Source organism: Danio rerio, chromosome 24, assembly GCF_049306965.1.
Source record: "Danio rerio strain Tuebingen ecotype United States chromosome 24, GRCz12tu, whole genome shotgun sequence".
Classification (NCBI taxonomy): domain Eukaryota; kingdom Metazoa; phylum Chordata; class Actinopteri; order Cypriniformes; family Danionidae; genus Danio; species Danio rerio.
The window spans coordinates 2491565-2506650 of NC_133199.1; the positions used below are offsets into that span (position 1 = coordinate 2491565).

Genomic DNA, 15086 nt, shown 5'->3' on the forward strand with positions numbered 1-15086 from the left:
TTTAATGATTCATTCAAAAGATTCACAAACTCTAACTACTGATTTGAAACGTTGACGAATCCTTAACTAAATGAACTCCCTGAATCATTATTAGCAATTCTAAATCAATGCCTGACTTTCTTAAGTTTATGATTTATTCAAAAGATTCATAAACTTGGAAACTACCAGTTTGAATCAATGATAAATGATTCACTGAATGAACTTGCTGAAAATTTCAGTGCAATAACTGAATCAAATGCTGACTCACTACTTTAATTATTTGTATAAAAGATTCACAAACTTGGAAAAACTACCGGTTTAAACCAATGAAAAGGGAATGATACAGCTATTTCGCATTTATTTATCATTTAGTGAATCACTTTTCATCAATTCTTTTTAATCTTTTAAACAAATAATTAACTATCGAGTCAGAAGTTCATTCAATAATTGCTATGATTGAGTCATGAATCATTAAACTAAAGCGAGTCAGAAGTTGATTCAGTAATTCAACTTCTGACTCGATTTAATGATTCATTCAAAAAGATTCATTAACTTGGGAGCTACTGGTTTGAATAACTGACAAAACCTTTACTGAATGAACTTGCTGAATCATTCATAGCAATAAATGAATCAACTTCTGACTCAATTAAGTTTAATGATTCATATTAAAGATACAAACTTGGAAACTGATTGTTTGAATCAATGAAAATTGAATGATTTAGCGAGTTCAATTAGTGAATCACTCTTTATTGATTAAAAAGGTAGTTTCCAAGTTTGTGAATCTTTTAAACAAATTCTTAAACTAACAAGTCAGAAGTTGATTTAATAATTGCTATAATTGATTCAGCAAGTTCATCCAGTGAATCTTTGCAATTATTGAATCATTGACAAATCATTCATTGAACAAACTTACTAAATCATTCATCGCAATTACTGCATCAACTTCTGACTCACTTTAGTTTAATGATTCATTCAAAAGATTCACAAACTTGAAAACTACCAATTTGAAACATTGACAAAACCTTCACTGAATGAACTCGCTGGATCATTTATAGCAATTACTGAATCAACTTCTGGCTCACTTAAGTTTAATGATTCATACAAAAAAATTAACAAACTTGGTTTGAATCAATGAATATTAAATGATTTGGCGAGTTTGTGTGAATCTTTTAAACAAATAATTAAACTAATGAGTCAGAAGTTGGTTTAATAATCGCTATGAATGATTAAGCAAGTTCATCCAGTGAATCATAGCAACTGATTCACAAACATAAAAACTAGTGGTTTGAATCACTGACACATCCTTCACTGAATGAACTCACTGAATCATTCGTTGCAATTACTGAATTCACTTCTGACTCACTTTTTGAGTGCATGTTGAACTGAGGCATGTGTGTACTGATGGTCAAAACTCACAAGAATATTCAAACAAATAAACAATAAATACAGAAAAATCTCAATAACAATCTCATGGAAATTAGTAACTGTTTTACAAATTTAAGCAAATTAAAGAACATTATAATTCATATTAACTTGTACAAATCATGGTTTCAGACAACCTAGTTAACTTTAGTTAAAAGTCAGCCTTTATCCTTTTGTTTATTCCCCTAAAAATCATACATCTTTATATAAATAAGTGAATATGAATAAGTCCTTAGGTTGTCAAAATGTAAGACCATTTTCCAATTAAAATCTAATAAAACAAATCTAAAAACTACCAACACTAGATTATTAAAATAAGAATACCACAAACATATGCATTTTTAAAAATTCCAGCTCACCATAGATATAATATAAGACTGGTATATATTTTATTAGACTAGTAATTTTAATTAATATTTAAAGGGATGCTTCACCCAAAAATGAATATTCTGTCATGATTTATTCACCCTGTACTTGTTTAGAAATTAATTATTTTAATATAAAATACGGTAAACACAAAAGAAGATACTTTGAAAAATGCTGCAGCTGGCACACATTGACCTCCATATTTATAGTTTAGCTATGGAAGTCAATGGGTGCCAGCAACAAGCTTCAAATATCTTGTGCGTGTGCGTGATAAATGTTTAAAACTACGAGAGGAAATAAATGAGGTGATTTTCATTTGTGTGAACTATCCCTTCAGTAATAGTGTAAGTTTATTATTTAACATTTACTTTTTATTAATCTTTTATTTAACATTTAATTGACCTGAAATTTTAATTAAATATTAAAGGAACAGTTCACCCAAAAATTAATACTCCATCACCATTTATTTACCGTTTACGTGCCCAAAACTATAGTTTCTGTCGAACACTAAAGTAGATGCTTTGAAAAATGTCTGTAGCTGACACTCACTCACTCACTCACTCACTCACTCACTCACTCACTCACTCACTCACATGGTCATTTTATCCCACTATGGAAGTCAATAAGTGCCAGAATATTTAAAAATATCTTGCGCTTGTGTGTGTGTGTGTATTAAAAAAAGTTTAAAACCACATATGAGAGAATAAATTAGGTGATAATTATTGAACTATCCCTTTAATAATAGTGTGGCTATATTAATTAACATTGAAAATATTTCCCACCTAAAATCAGCAGAGGAAAAAAAACTACGGCTATTCCTAATAAACACTATAAGGAGCTGTTCAGCATCATTCGTTGCATCACTAATCAGTGATTGGCCCGTTTAGCGTCAGTCCGCAGACGGGATGGAGGGATACAGAGATGCACAGATGAAAAGGAGGACAGACTTACGTAGCTTTATCCTCTTTGTGCAGGAGCTTTTCAGAAGAGAGGAGACGAGCAGAGGGGGTGATGGAGAGCGCGTCTTTAAATTAGAGGATTGATGACTAAAGCGTCTGAAGACAGACGAGCGGAAGAAAAGTTGAGGAAACTTTGCCTTTGGTGGTTGTTGGGGAATGAGGAGGAGATGGAGAGACGAGCGAAGGAGCCGTCAGACGAGAGAGATAGAGAGATGGAGGATGGGAGGATGAGAGAGACAGGACAGATTATCAGATTAGTGGCTGGTAAGACTGCCTAATTGAGAGGCAAAGAGGCAGGTATAATGGCCTGGGTGGAGGAGACATTTTAGGTTGCGCTGGTCTTTAGCCACACTGATGAGTGTGTGTTTGTATGACACATCAAGATGCAAATGTGTACAATGTCATAATGACACAGGTATTACAAGGAGATTGTGAATTATGAGGACGCTGCTGATGTCTACATTTTTCAAAAAGCTTATAAATCATAAACATTGAGTATTTCATTTACTTTAAAGTAACATACTACTGTAATGGGGTAGGGTTAGGTGTAGGGTTGGGGCAATGGAAAAATACAGATTGTACAGTATATAAACATTAGACATACCTATGCAATGTCCCCACAATTCACAAACACAAAACTGTGTGTGTTTGTGTGATCTATCAGAACACAAATGTGCATAATTAAAGGAGACAAGGAGATTACAAGGACATTGCTGATGTCCCAATTGCTCAAAAAGCTTAAAAATCATACAGAATGAGTATTTCACTTTAGTTTACAGCACTTTACTACGGTAATGAGGTAAAAGAGTTAGGTGTAGGATAATAGAAAAATACAGTTTGTACTGTATAAAAACAATAGAAACCTATGGAATGTCCCCACAGTTCACAAAAACAAAACTGTGTCTCTGTTTGACATATCAAGATGCAAATGTGTATTATTTTATTGGTTTGGCACAGGTATTACAAGGATATGGTGAATTATGAGGACATTGCTGAAGTCACAGTTGTTCAAAAAGCTTATAAAACATACAGAATGAGTATTTCACTTTACTTTAAAGTAACATAAAAAATACAGATTGCACAGTGTAAAAACATTAGATATACCTATGGAATGTCCTCATAATTCACAAAAACAAAACTGTGTTTGTGTGACATATTAGGACACAAATGTGCATAATTTTATTGGTATGACAGGTATTACAAGGAGATTATAAGGACATTTCTCATGTCCCAATTGGTCAAAAAGCTTATGAATCATACAGAGTGAGCATTTCACTTTAGTTTACAGCACTTTACTACTGTTATCGGGTAGAAGAGTTAGGTGTAGGGTAATAGAAAAATAGACTGTACTGTATAAAAACAATAGAAACCTATGGAATGTCCCCACAATTCACAAAAACAAAACTTTGTCTGCAAATGTGTATTATTTCATTGGTTTGGCACAGGAATAACAAGGAGATGGTGAGTTATGAGGACATTGCTGAAGTCAAAGTTGTTTAAAAAGCTTAATAATACAGATTGAGCTTTTCACTTTGGTTTACAGCACTTTACAACTGTAAAGGGCCGGGGTTAGGTGTAGGCAGGGCTTAATTTGTGCTGGAACACACAGGATTTGGATCCGGCACCTCTGAAATCTGATCTGGCACCTCATTTTGCTGATTCCCCACCTCAACTGCCCCCCTCCCCCGTCCGCTGTTCACTTTCACTTTCTTTCCCGACTCCCCAACCCTCTTCAATTTCGTCCGTGATAACCAACCCCCAGCCCTTAACTTACATCCACGACACCCCCCACCATCCAACGCCCACTAGCTTCCCTTTACATCCTAGGGTAACATGCCGAATCCATTACCCCGATCTGTTCCGGGACCTCGCAATTCACAAATTAAGAGTGGGTAAGATGTAAAAAATTAGTTTATTTATTTAATTCAGCAGGAATACATTAAAGTAAAGAAAACACACAAAAAAATAAGTATTTTTATCCCACGAGGATGCTTTAAATGTATAAATACATTACATATCAACAATTATTTTCAACACTGTTAATTAGAATCGTTTTATAATCAAATCAGCATATTAAAATGATTTCTGAAGGATCGAAGACTTAATTATGACGAAATTTAAGCTTTGGTAAAAAAAAATTACATTGAAACAGTCAAATTATAACTTCACTCTATATACTATTGACTTTATAACTTGACTTAATAACAATTTTTTTAAATACAAATCTCAATTTCAGCTTGTACTGCATCTTTGTTCAAACTTTTGCATCTTGTTGAACAGAACTAGTGTAAATTCCTAGATGTGCTTCAAGTGACTGTCTAATGTAATGCAACTCACGTCACTGTCACCCATTCATCACTGTACAGCACACACAGCGAGAAGTTGCGCAACCAAGTTTAATCCTACGAGTTGTTAAATTTCCAAAATAATCCTCAAACCAATGATAGCAATAGCTAACCAATAAGGCAAACACTAATCAGACAAGTTACTAGATTCAGACTCCATAAAGTGATCACACAGTCAAGAGGTAACACTATTATGATGGGCTATTTGAGTATAAGTAGACTGTCTGCTTAATATCTGTTGATACTGCTTCTTCAACACATTTAACTGACATGTCAACTTACACTAACCCCTAACTAAGTCTACATATAATCTAATAAGTATTAGTTGGCATGTAGATGCAATGTAACTCAACAAACAGACCATCAACAAAGTGTGACCGTCAAGAATGCTGGGTACCACACGATGGATTTACACATCAAGTTCTCTTATTTTGTCTCCGATTTGTCTCCAAAAAGCCTCAAGAAGTGTGTTGATTCAGCTAATTTTAAATAAGTAGTTTAAACAGATCACATGTCATGTCGTGCCAGCAAATAAAAGTTTAATTAGGGCTAAATGTACGTTTAATGAGTGCAGGTAGAGGCTCCATCCAATTTTGGGTTAAACCTGTTTGTGTACGCACACTATGTGATTACCTCCTCCTCCATATGTGTGTGTGTGTGAGTGTGAAAGAATGCTACTGCTCTGTTTCAGGGCTGGCTGACAGGCACGGACAAGTGCAGGAACCGGCGTGTTTGCTAGCAGTTGGTGCGCTGAGATAGTGCTACTTTCTGGCCTAGCACATCACCCTCGATATCAGTTTCAATAGCGAGATAAAAGCCAGTGAGACAAAGACGGTGGCTGATGCATGGACGCAGGGGTGTAGAGTTTAAAAGAAAAGCTGATGAATGAGAGGAGCACGCAAGGTGGCGCAGAGAAAAGAGAGAGGTGAGAATCTGGACAAACGGGACCGGCCAGTTTGCTGCTTGAGAGTTAACCGCTCACTCCCTGACTTGTTTGCTTTGTTTCTATTAAACAGCAGAGACTTTGAGGGGGAGAGAGAAAGAGAAGGGGGGGGTGGATGACCGGTGGAGGGAGTTACCAGAACCTGCACCACCCTGAGCTCTCATATGCTTATCAATGCAAACCGTACACCCTCACAAGTCATAAACACACAGCCTAGAGTCTGGCTCATACTAATCACTACAGTTAGACTATAAACGCCACATTATGATTAAATAAAACAGTTGTTCCCTGCACTACTAAAGGTTTAACATGTAGTCTTATTTTTAAAATGCATGCAATTAAAACAAAACCAGACATACAGATCTTGATGTAGTTATGCGTAAATATATATGCATGACCAAGACAATGCAAAAACGACAAGTCATAAACACACAGCCTTGAGTCTGGCTGATACTGATGACTTCAGGTACACTGTATGCCACAAAATGAAAAAAATATGTATATATACAGTTTATATATGTATATATACAAGTCTGAATTATTACCCCCACATTTCTAATACCTGATTTATTTTCTCTTTGCCATGATGACAGTAAATAATATTTGACTAGATATTCTTCAAGACACTTCTATACAGCTTAAAGTGACATATAAAGGGTTAACTAGGTTAAATAGACAGGTTAGGGTAATAAGGCAAGTTATTGTATAATGATGGTTTGTTCTGTAGACTATAGAAAAAATATATAGCTTAAAGGGGATAATAATTTACCTTAAAATGGTGTTTAAAAAAATTAAAAACTGCTTTTATTCTAGCCGCAATAAAACAAATAAGACTTTCTCCAGGAGAAAAAATATTATCAGACATACTGTGAAAATTTCCTGTGAAAAAAAAAAAATCAAAGGGGGCTAATAATTCTGACTTCAACTGTATGTACAGTTTTTCACTGCACTGCTAAGTTAAAGTTTAAAACATACGCCTTTTTCAAAAATGCATGCAATTGAGACAAAAGTGGGCTAGAAATGCGTTCATATTTATGCATAACTGCATGACCAAAACAATGCATAAATCACAAGTCATAGACACACAACCTAGAGTCTGGCTTATACTCAGACTACATACACTACATAATGATAAAAATAAATAAAACAGTTGTTCACTGCACTACTAAAGGTTTAACATGTAGTCCTACTTTAAAAATGCATGCAAATGAGACAAATCTGGGCCTACGGATAGTGTAGTTATGCACAAATATACAGTTGAAGTCAGGATTATCCTAAATTATTAGCACCCCTGTTTATTTGTTTTCCCCAATTTCTGTTTAATAGAGAGGAGATTTTTTTTTCAACACATTTCTAATCATAATAGTTTTAATAACTCATCTCTAATAACTGATTTATTTTATCTTTGCCATGATGACAGTAAATAATATTAGACTAGATATTCTTCAAGACACTTCAATACAGTTAAAAAGTGACATTTAAAGGCTTAACTAGGTTAATTAGGTTAACTAGGCAGGTGAGGGTAATTAGGCAAGTCATTATATACCAATGGTTTGTCCTGTAGACTATCAAAAAAAATTATAGCTTAAAGGGGATAATATTATTGACCTTAAAATGGTGTTTAAATTTTTTTTTTAAGGTTTAACACAGTCTTATTTTAAAAATGCATGCAAATAAAACAAAACTGGGCCTACAGCTAGTAATGCAGTTATGCGTAAATATATATGCATGACCAAGACAATGCAAAAACGACAAGTCATAAACACACAGCCTTGAGTCTGGCTGATACTGATGAGCAGTGTTGGGGCTAACACATTACAAGTAATGCGAGTTACGTAAAAATATAACTTTTCTAAGTAAGGAGTAAAGAAATACATTATTTTTAAAAATGTAGTAATAATATTTAATATGCTTTTTTAAAAAGGTAATGTGAGCCACTTATAGTTTAATTCATTAGCTTATTAAAAATAAATAGCTGAATTAAAATGAACGTTTAATCCTGCACACAATGAGAGATTGCAGGAACAGGCAGGAAGATGGCAGAGCCTTACATTTCTGCGATGGAAGTTTTCTCGTTATTCTGAACAGATCACAGAAAGAGAAAAGGGGATTATAGTCTGAGTGAACAATGATTTTACTGTGATAAACATTGCTTTACACTTTTATTAATCTATACATATGACATATACAGTAGCTTGACGGTCAGGAAGTTCTCAGAAGACAAGATTATCCTATATTATTATTTCTTGATGTGCTTTTTTAAAGGTAAATGAAGATGTAGGCTATAAGGTGCATTGTTAATTCCAGAGCTAAGAAACAGATCACGCCTCAAATACAAATGCATGACCAAAACAATGCAATAACATGGTATTGTTATACATAACATGCATTCTCACTCTAACTAGGAGTGATAAGGCAGTCCTGTGCTCTGGGTGTGTTGACGGTGTGAGTCACTTTGAATAAAAGCTCAATCACTTCAAATCAGTCAAGATGTTTTTTGAAGCCTGTAGTTTTTCTCAAGAAGCAGAAGTTTGAGACTTATTTCAGTATGTTGATGTAACCGAACACTGGAATGCTGAGGGGGCGGGGCTTTCTATTTGTGCATCATAACATTATGGGAAACCAACAGTAAGAGGGGGCATGGCTATGAATATTGTGGCCGAAGCATCAAACTGATTTAGAGAAGGACCACCACTCCAAATGCAGAGGCAAATAGTCAGACTAGGTTGAAGATTACCAATACATTTTTTTTCTTCAGTGGATTAACGATTCACCTAATTAATAAACATTGGCAATTTCTGATTACACATGGACTTTATAACACAATTTTATCTAAGGAGATCACTGAAAAATAGCCAAGAAGCCTCTCCCAGATATTCTTTTACATCAGGTGAAAGCCCAAAATTCGATTTCGATTTTGAACAATCCTCCTGGCCTGGAATGTAATTAGTTTTATTAGAAATTGGAAGGGTTTTGTTAAGCATACCTGGCAACCCTGCTGGCTATCATTAAACAACAGCACAACTTCATACAGTTGCTAAGCCATGACTCAAAAGCATGGTGACAATACTGAGGATGCAAAGCTGCACTGTTAATGTGAAGATTTTGTAAGTGACACAGTGTTTAACTGTAATATGAACTGAACTATACTGTAGGACAGTTATACAGTACATTACTGTGTTTTAAAGTTGCATTAAGAAAATGACTGTGTATTTTACAGTAAGAATATTCAATACTGAAAATACATATACAGCAAGATAAATAGTGCTGTAATGTAAACAAAGAACTGTAATTAATTCACAGTAAGTTACTGGTGCCAGAACTTGTTAACAGTGTAGTTTTAAAGAAGGCCATGGCATTACCATCATAATAAAGGTTACAAAACCACGTCTCCATGTTCAATAAAAATAAAAGTTTGGTAGAGGAGAATAGTCAAAAGCATCCCTCAGGATGTTTCTCAATCAATCAGCAGAAGTGCAGGCGAGGCACTGAAAAGCGAAGACGTAGCGAATTGAAATCATCTGACCAGCCATTGTGTGGCAACATGTGGAAACTCCAGTGAGGTTTGAGTTCCTTTTACAGATGACGGTTCACATTTGATCACAACAGAGAAGAGTGTTTGCCCATCAAACCAAAGAGGACAGAAGCAGATTTTCTCAGGGGCAAAAATCCTTATTCATGATTTTCTGCTTCCCAGATGAATCTGCTGTCCTCAACCACGGACACGTACTGCACTTCCAGTTTAGTCTGCTGACAGATTTTCTTTGCAACATGACTAACTACAGGAAAGATGCAACCTTTCCTTCAACTGTGAACGAGCTTAGGAGCTCTACAACAAATAAAAATAAAGTTTCGACAGTCTGTGTGGTCGACTGCTTCACTCCTAAACATCATTCAACACCTGAGTCGATCACACATCAGAACAGGCAACATTGCAGTGTGCAGGAAGTGGCTTTCATTTCCAAATCAACCCTGGCTGCTTCGCCTTGGGGCGAGCTTGCTTCATGCAAACAAGCTCTGTATCTGTGTGAGCATCTATGATGCAGTCAGACGAAAATGTTTCAAAGCTTTTAAATCAGTCACTCTGAAGACTAGGCATGGGATGACAACTGATTTCAAGGTTTACTGCGGTTTGGAAAAGTCATAGTTTTAAAATGACTGAAATTTTCTGATATACTGCTCCTATGGTGTATGTTTTGTTTTTTCCATATTATTTTTATTTTCATTTTCAGTTTGTACACATTGAAATACAACATTTTAAAAACCTTTTTTACAACAATAAGCTTGTTGCATTTACAAATTATACAAAATATAATATATATATATATATACACACACAACAGTTCTGTCTGGTTCTCGAATCTGATTGGCTGATAGTTGGATATATTTAAGTAATATCAGCACCCGTACAGCCTCTTTACCCTTTGTGTATTACTCCGCCCACTTACAGCCAGCAAAAAGCAGACACTACAGATCTAAAGATGCTTGCTCAACTGTTTAACTGTCAGCTTATGATTTAAATCCAACGTGGAAGAAAGTAGTTCCCCATACAAAAGGGTTTTTCAGACTGTTTAATTTTGTTTTTATACACTTAATTATGCCGTCAAACTGTTGTATAAACGCAATATCACATTCATTGCAGTGTGATATGGCTGTATATCGGAACTGGTGGGGGCAATAAGGCACTCGGACTGCAGCCTCATGCCAATGCACGCCTTCCACTGAATATATATATATATATTAATGGTTTAACTGATACCTTTAACCGGTTAAAAACGCAACCCTTTAGGTTAACGGTGAATCTGTAATTATGAGCATCCTTAGACTTAGATATCCTTAGATATTTTCAAAATGCTAATATTCAGCTTAAAGTGCAATCTAATGGCTTATCTAGGTTAATTAGGCAGGTTAGGGTAATTAAGCGAATCATTAGTTTGTTCTCTAGGCAACTGAAAACAAATGTTGTTTGAGAGGGCAAATAATATTGACTTTAAAATGGCTTTAAAAAAATTAAAAAATGCTTTTATTCTAGCAAAAATAAACCAAATAAGACTCTTTCTGGAAGAAAAAAATATATAGGAAATACTGTGAAAAATTCCTGAATCTGTTAAACATCATTTGGGAAATATTGGAAAAAAGTAAAAAATAAATAAATTAATATAAAAATTCACAAGAGGGCGAATAATTTTGGCTTCAACTGTATATAATAAGGATATAATATGACAATAGAAAAATCCCCAACCTTAATTCTAGCTCTTCAGAGGTTAAGTGATGATGTAATCGAGCATGCAAATTGAGGGTACCCTTAGCAACAGACAACTCGGCTGTCAAAGCTCACAGGTGCCCACGACAGGCACAAGTCTTTCACCCTTCCTTCTTGCAGATCGCAGGCCTTTATTTGGACCTAAAGGACACATACGGCGTCTCAGCTTGACTACACTTCATAGTGGGCTTCTGCAAAAGTCACATGGGTGAGCTCTGAGGACAGGACAGACTCGTATTCAGACTCATCTCCATATCCATGCAAATATGCATGGGCGGAAAGAGAAAGGGCGGCATTCTCGCACAAAAGAGAGGCTGGTTTTTAACTGAGATAGAGTTCTTGTAAGCGAAGACAGGCGCTCAGTCTTGCCCAGTTTTCTGTGGTGTGAGTTACAGAGGAGTGCAGATGCAGGGTCCATGCTGACAGATCACTGTGCCATTGACAGCTGCCTGGAAAAAGCATACACTGTCCACCCTCATTACAGATGGTGTGTGTGTGTGTGTGTGTGTGTGTGCACAAGCTCTATCAAAGAATATCGCTGTGCCCAATAGTCCACCCAAAACAGGGCAGCCATTTTAGAAATGTTTCCTTGAGAAACAAATGAGCAATAAATGAAGAATCAGTGATGTAAGACTACACACTGAAAACAATGATTTAGTGGATTTACTACTTTTTTTTAAGGTAAGTGGTTGCAAACAATTCATACGAGCTGAATTTAAACAAACAAATCAAATTTAGCAATGTTCAACTTCATCTGTGTTTAAATTCAGCCCAATATATTTGAAGTTAAAACTATTATTATTTATTATTATTTTAAAAATATTTCCCAAATGATGTTTAACAGATTCAGGAATTTTTCAAGGTATTTCCTATAATATTTTTTCTTCTAGAGCAGTGGTTCTCAAACTATGGTACGTGTACCGCTAGTGGTATGCTGCCTTACTTATAGTGGTACGCGGAGGAATCACTCTAATGTATGAAAAAATGAATACAGTTTTAATCATTTGATATGTACGATAACTCTAAAACTCTAAAGCCTACGATCAAAGCACTGTTGTAAGAATGTTTACTTTAGTGCATCGCGTCTTAAGCTGCTAAAAATCAATTCAATTGGCGCAGAACTAGAGAAAGAGGTGCATGGTGCTTGCAGAGCAGATATGTGCTAGAGCAGTGGTCCCCATTCCTCAAGCCACAGACCGTTTTATTTATAATCTGAGTCTGAACGATCATTTATTTTGAAAAATCTTTTATTTAAAAAAAAATAACCATACATCTTGTTACATCTTGGTCACTTGAGTGGCAAAATTTAACCCACAGGCTAGCAAAATGGGTAAGAACTGCAGCACGATGCTCTAGCGTATTTCAGGCGTCCCCGGTGGAAAACATCCACAAGTCACGTGACAAGAACGGACTGATCAGCTTCATATTTTGTATGGAATATAACTTTGTTGAATGAATTTGACTCTGCCTCTTTTTGAAGTGTGCAGTGCTGTAGCTGCTTAATTCAGCCAACTACGCTTCTTTATTTCAATACTGGTAATTATGGTGGTACTTGGAGAGACTATTTTTTTCTGAGGTGGTACTTGGTGAAAAATGTTTAAGAACCACTGTTCTGGAGAAAGTCTTATTTGCTTTATTTCGGCTAGAATAAAAGCAGTTTTAATTTTTTTATAGCCATTTAAGGTCAATTAAAATTGTGTGCAGACAGTTACCTTAAAAAAAATAGAAAATCTAATGCATCATTTTTTTTTTCAATGCATAGAAACGTTCCTCCCAGGTTTACTCTGATTAAACAGTGCGTGAGGTGTAGAGGACTGAGTGAAAGGACGATCTAAGCATCTAATCTCCTTCCCTCCTGTTGTTCTTGTTGTTGTGATCACTCCTTTATTTAGCAGACATGTTCCTGCAGGAAGAAGAAGTGATCTTTTCCTCTGCTGGTGCCATTCTCTCTGACTAGCTTTGAGTGCGACCTATTAATATGAATGCAGCTGCATTGCCACTGTTTATACTAGGATTCTGCCGGTAACACATTTCATTGGTGGGCAGCACTGCGTAGAATAAATCGCCTATTACACTGTCATCATTTGGTGATGTGGTGAACAACCACTCACACAACAATCATGGATATTCTGAAAATGCTGTATTTTGCCCATGATATTAATATTGTGCATGTTCATTATCATGCATCACGATGGCGCAGTGGGTAGCATGATCGCCTCACAGCAGGAAGGTCACTGGTTTGAGCCTCAGCTGGGTCAGTTGGCGTGGGTTTCCTCAGGGTGCTCTGGCTTCCCTCACACTCCAAACACATGCGCTATAGGGGAATCGGGGAAGCTAAATTATCCACAGTGTATGAGTGTGAATGAATATGTATGGATGTTACCCAGTGATGGGTTGCTGCTGAAAGGGCATCCGCTGCATAAAACTGGATAAGTTGGCGGTTCATTCCGCTGTGGCGACCCCAGATGAATAAAGGGACTAAACCGAAATTAAAATGAATGAATAATTGTTGAATATGGGCATACATCTAGTTCATACCATAGTGACTGAGTCAAGATTTAAGATGAGCCTCATGTGCAAAACTGGACCTTTTGATTAATCCGTGAAAAAATAAATCTCTTGGGAAGCAGAAGCAGTCACATGGGAATTCCTCCCACTCTCCCCCCCTCGTTCCCTCCCTGTCGAAAGAGCTGGTCAGGATGGCAGCTTTTATGGCAGAGAGGACGCAGCGGGCCCATGCCGTTCTCCTTTGACAGTTGTCTATCTGTGCAACAAATGGAACATTCATGGAGAGGCAGCATTGACAGGGCAGCTCCATAAATCCAGAGGCACACAGAGGGCTCTCCAAACCCTGCTGTATACACGCCTCGCATCACTGACTAGAACAACTCAATTATGTTTGGGACCAGTAAAGGGCTGCACGACAATGGAAAAATCTAGCATTGCGTTATATATTGTGATGGCAGCATGGTGGCTCAGTGGTTAGCACTGTCGCCTCACAGCAAGAAGGTCGCTGGTTTGAGTCCCAGCTGAGCCAGTTGGCTTTTTTGTGTGGAGTTTGCATGTTCTCTGAGTGCTCCAGTTTCCCTCACAGTCCAAACACATGCGCTATAGGGGAATTGATGAAACTAAATTGGCTATAGAGTACAAGTTTGTGTGTGTGTGTGTGTGTGTGTGTGTGTGTGTGTGTGTGTGTGTGTGTGTGTGAGTGAATGTGTGTATCTGTTTTTCTCAAAACTGGGTTGCGGCTTGAAGGGCCAATAAAGTGCCTTTATTAATCTGGGGTCGCCACAGCGGAATGAACCGCCAACTTATCCAGCATATGTTTTACACAGCGGATGCCTTTCCAGCTGCAACCCATAACTGGGAAACATCCATACAAACTCATTCACACATACACTACGGACAATTTAGCCTACTCAATTCTTCAATACGGCATGTCTTTGAACTTGTGGGGGAAACCGCAGCACCCGGAGGAAACCCACGCGAACAAAGGGAGAAAATGCAAACTCCACACATAGATGCCAACTGACCCAGCCAAGGCTCAAACTAGTGACCTTCTTGCTGTGAGGCCGATAATGTATGTGTGTGAATAAGTGTGCATGGATGTTTCCCAGTGATGAGTTGCAGCTGGAAGGGCAGCCGCTGCGTAAAACATATGCTGGATAAGTTGGCGGTTCATTCCGCTGTGGCGAACCCAGATTAATAAGGGGACTAAACTGAAAAGAAAATGAATGAATGAGTATAAAATCTGCAGTGCTTTAGTATTTTTCGCAAAAAAGTAAAAAAAAAAAAAAAAGATTTTAACA

At 36.7% G+C, this 15086-nt stretch overlaps 1 protein-coding gene and 1 long non-coding RNA gene across 5 annotated transcripts in view; one reads left to right on the forward strand and one right to left on the reverse strand.

Annotated features, from left to right (window-relative positions):
• The window catches only part of rreb1a (ras responsive element binding protein 1a), a 103734-nt gene that overhangs the window by 55386 nt on the left and 33262 nt on the right, over positions 1-15086 (reverse strand). The window lies entirely within an intron of this gene.
• On the forward strand, positions 2678-8501 carry LOC141380803 (uncharacterized). Of its 2 annotated transcripts, none has more exons than XR_012399653.1 (3): positions 2678-2847; positions 5763-5996; positions 6088-8501. It is a non-coding gene; the product is annotated as an uncharacterized lncRNA (long non-coding RNA). The 2 variants fall into 2 exon arrangements; XR_012399652.1 differs by having other exon boundaries at positions 2711-2990; positions 6088-8496.